Genomic DNA, 5,000 nt, shown 5'->3' on the forward strand with positions numbered 1-5,000 from the left:
TCCATCTACAGGGATCCGACGGAACTACGCCAACCATGCTGGCAAAACAGTATCGCCATCTATGCGAATCGGACAACACTACGTCCGCCATGTCGAGCGCACCACAAAACATACCGCCATCTGTAGGTCTCCCTCAGCATGAGCTCCTGCAACGACGATACCGCCATCTATGGGACGCCAAGCCGACTAAGACATCGATGGGCCCACAGTGCCCATCTTTCGACGCCACCCACAAAGCATGCAGCCTCTGTCGACCACAGCACCCATACGCCAGTGCCTCTGCCGCACGAAGTCGTGGACCGGCAATCACACCACCTGCACCCGTTCGTGCCCCACCCCAACCGCCCAACTCGCATCGCCAGCGGATGAACGGCGGACGTTTCCCGCACTCGTAAGGTGCAATTCACACCTATAACATGCGTTTCATGAAGAGATATTTCCAATATGCGACATTCCCGCTGTCCCTATTCATGAGCTGCGAGCTGTACCACGTACAAGCTACAGACGCGATCGCATTGCTCACTGTACGGATTCTCATGCTGAGCCATCAGCTAGGAAGCGCCCCATCCATGTCGGCACCCGTGGGCGTTGCACTCGCAGTCGCAAAAAACGCTGGGCAAATATATATCTCGGAAGAGTAACGACAGTCCGAGCCTCCTGGCGTTGCACTCGCAGCCGCAAAAAAACGCTGGGCACATATATGTCTCGGAAGAGTAACGACAGTCCGAGTCTCCTGCGTGGGAAGAGTCTTTCTAGGCCCTGACCCACGGGAAGGGTGTAGCTTCCCCCATCCCGGACATTTGACGTCGTCACACTACCGGTATTGACTAATAGACTGATTGCTGATAATCATTAGCCATACACTGGGGGAAACGGCCGACAGGGGCGGCAACATAGTGGAGCCGCAGTGTCACTAATGTACAGAGATAGAACAGTTTCGACTGGAACTAGAGTAACCGTATACACGGCACTGATTAGTAATAGATGCAGAGCCATCAGAATACAGATAATATATACAACCGTCCCTATACATGCTGAAAGACTCTGCACACAATGAGAACCACACGTCAGCCAGACACTCTTATCACACACTACTCTCTTATCACACACAATATCTAACCACCAGCATGGAAGAACATCCAGTGCATCCTCTCCGCCACATGACACAATCCACACTATCATTACCAGACCGGGAGGTCCACCCAGAAAACACAATATCCCACCCTTCCGACATCCGCACATTGCTCAGCTAAGCCACGAACACCCACACATGTCCTACACAGTGGTGCACCCAACATCACAATACTGCCTCCTGTCACAGCACACAAACAATGGCAGGAATGAAAGACACAGATCTGCCACAACCATGGAATCGGAGCGCCGCCTGTCATGAGCCAAAAGTGCATCCTGACGTGACAAATCGGATAATACCGCAGGCATCCAATTACGATAATCACTATCAACGAACCTGCCGCCCCCCCCCCCAATACACCTTTCCCTACAACAATGTGTATCTGAACCTACGCTATATCGTACCTTAACCTAACCTATATCGTACCTTAACCTAACCTATATCGTACCTTAACCTAACCTATATCGTACCTTAACCTAACCTATATCGTACCTTAACCTAACCTATATCGTACCTTAACCTAACCTATATCGTACCTTAACCTAACCTATATCGTACCTTAACCTAACCTATATCGTACCTTAACCTAACCTATATCGTACCTTAACCTAACCTATATCGTACCTTAACCTAACCTATATCGTGCCTTAACCTAACCTATATCGTGCCTTAACCTAACCTATATCGTGCCTTAACCTAACCTATATCGTGCCTTAACCTAACCTATATCGTGCCTTAACCTAACCTATATCGTGCCTTAACCTAACCTATATCGTGCCTTAACCTAACCTATATCGTGCCTTAACCTAACCTAATTTGTGCCTTAACCTAACCTAATTTGTGCCTTAACCTAACCTAATTTGTGCCTTAACCTAACCTAATTTGTGCCTTAACCTAACCTAATTTGTGCCTTAACCTAACCTAATTTGTGCCTTAACCTAACCTAATTTGTGCCTTAACCTAACCTAATTTGTGCCGTAACCTAACCTAATTTGTGCCGTAACGTAACCCATGTTGTGCCGTAACGTAACCCATGTTGTGCCGTAACGTAACCCATGTTGTGCCGTAACGTAACCCATGTTGTGCCGTAACGTAACCCATGTTGTGCCGTAACGTAACCCATGTTGTGCCGTAACGTAACCCATGTTGTGCCGTAACGTAACCCATGTTGTGCCTTAACCTAACCCATGTTGTGCCTTAACCTAACCCATGTTGTGCCTTAACCTAACCCATGTTGTGCCTTAACCTAACCCATGTTGTGCCTTAACCTAACCCACGTTGTGCCTTAACCTAACCTACGTTGTGCCTTAACCTAACCCATGTTGTGCCTTAACCTAACCCATGTTGTGCCTTAACCTAACCCATGTTGTGCCTTAACCTAACCCATGTTGTGCCTTAACCTAACCCATGTTGTGCCTTAACCTAACCCATGTTGTGCCTTAACCTAACCCATGTTGTGCCTTAACCTAACCCATGGTGTGCCTTAACCTAACCCATGTTGTGCCTTAACCTAACCCATGTTGTGCCTTAACCTAACCCACGTTGTGCCTTAACCTAACCCACGTTGTGCCTTAACCTAACCCACGTTGTGCCTTAACCTAACCCACGTTGTGCCTTAACCTAACCTACGTTGTGCCTTAACCTAACCCATGTTGTGCCTTAACCTAACCCATGTTGTGCCTTAACCTAACCCATGTTGTGCCTTAACCTAACCCATGTTGTGCCTTAACCTAACCCATGTTGTGCCTTAACCTAACCCATGGTGTGCCTTAACCTAACCCATGGTGTGCCTTAACCTAACCCATGGTGTGCCTTAACCTAACCCATGGTGTGCCTTAACCTAACCCATGTTGTGCCTTAACCTAACCCATGTTGTGCCTTAACCTAACCCATGTTGTGCCTTAACCTAACCCATGTTGTGCCTTAACCTAACCCATGTTGTGCCTTAACCTAACCCATGTTGTGCCTTAACCTAACCCATGTTGTGCCTTAACCTAACCCATGTTGTGCCTTAACCTAACCCATGTTGTGCCTTAACCTAACCCATGTTGTGCCTTAACCTAACCCATGTTGTGCCTTAACCTAACCCATGTTGTGCCTTAACCTAACCCATGTTGTGCCTTAACCTAACCCATGTTGTGCCTTAACCTAACCCATGTTGTGCCTTAACCTAACCCATGTTGTGCCTTAACCTAACCCATGTTGTGCCTTAACCTAACCCATGTTGTGCCTTAACCTAACCCATGTTGTGCCTTAACCTAACCCATGTTGTGCCTTAACCTAACCCATGTTGTGCCTTAACCTAACCCATGTTGTGCCTTAACCTAACCCATGTTGTGCCTTAACCTAACCCATGTTGTGCCTTAACCTAACCCATGTTGTGCCTTAACCTAACCCATGTTGTGCCTTAACCTAACCCATGTTGTGCCTTAACCTAACCCATGTTGTGCCTTAACCTAACCCATGTTGTGCCTTAACCTAACCCATGTTGTGCCTTAACCTAACCCATGTTGTGCCTTAACCTAACCCATGTTGTGCCTTAACCTAACCCATGTTGTGCCTTAACCTAACCCATGTTGTGCCTTAACCTAACCCATGTTGTGCCTTAACCTAACCCATGTTGTGCCTTAACCTAACCCATGTTGTGCCTTAACCTAACCCATGTTGTGCCTTAACGTAACCCATGTTGTGCCTTAACGTAACCCATGTTGTGCCTTAACCTAACCTATAATGTGCCTTAACCTAACCTAAAGTGCGCCGTAACCTAAACTATATTGCGCCTTAACCTGACGCACGTTGTCGCTGAACCTGCTCTGTAATTGTTATGCAACCCGTTAAAGTAGTGTAGTGTTGCCTAACCGCAACCCTCGCAATATAGTTCGCTACTCGCACTGCCCGGTCCCCTGTGTATCGCGTCATGTTAAACACCTTGCAGGTGTTGCTGACTTTCCACATGCTCCTGCTATACACTGTAGTGTGGATAGCAGCAGGACGTACATGCCCCCCCCCTTCCCCCCTGCCTTCGCAAGCTGGTCGGTGAGAAGTTTGCATGTTCAATGCCCTTCGCATGCCGACGTACTCAGCCTACGTTGTGGTACGGCCTGTCACCTGTCCGCCGATGTACGCAAAACCCACAAACTGTACTGCACATTGCTCCGTATGTACTGAATGATACATCGTGGCCCATGTGACCGTATGACGACAGCGCCTAGCAACGGCGGACCATACAGTCCAAATATTGTGCACGCAGCTACGTGTCGTCTCCCTATAAGAGCTGGATTGCAGTGTGGTACGCCATACAGACGTGTGGGAGGAACGGACGCCCTGGATGGCGATCAGCATGAGCAGTCTGTTGATGTAGTGGAGCGTGTATTCGGACGTAGTCGTCTCTTCTCACACACCGTGATAGCATGTTGCACCGCGTTCCACATCTGCGACATGCTGCAGAGGCGGGCTGACAGTCGTTCGCGCAATGGACACCGCATACGTACGGGGTCTACCTTCCACGTGTTCTCTAGGCGTGCACATGTTGTTGCGTCTATGTGGGCAGACGTAGTGTGTTGTGACACCTGACACAGGCATGCAATACTCGTTGCAAATGGCGATGGACGTGTACGTTTGCTGGTGACGTTACGCAAATGAACAACCGGTAACCCGTTGTGGTGCGGTTGTTCTCGCTAGAGGTGAATCAGTGTTGGCGACGATCGGTCGAGCTATTAACCGGTTGTTTCAGGGATACCCACCATGCCCACGAACGTGAAAGGGGACCCACCATGCCCACGAACGTGAAAGGGGATCTGGGTGTGAGGCGATACGCGGCGGTGGCTGGGTGGGACCGTCCCCGGCCGGTGAGGGGGGGCCGCCCGGC

Source organism: Schistocerca serialis, unplaced genomic scaffold, assembly GCF_023864345.2.
Source record: "Schistocerca serialis cubense isolate TAMUIC-IGC-003099 unplaced genomic scaffold, iqSchSeri2.2 HiC_scaffold_948, whole genome shotgun sequence".
NCBI lineage: Eukaryota > Metazoa > Arthropoda > Insecta > Orthoptera > Acrididae > Schistocerca > Schistocerca serialis.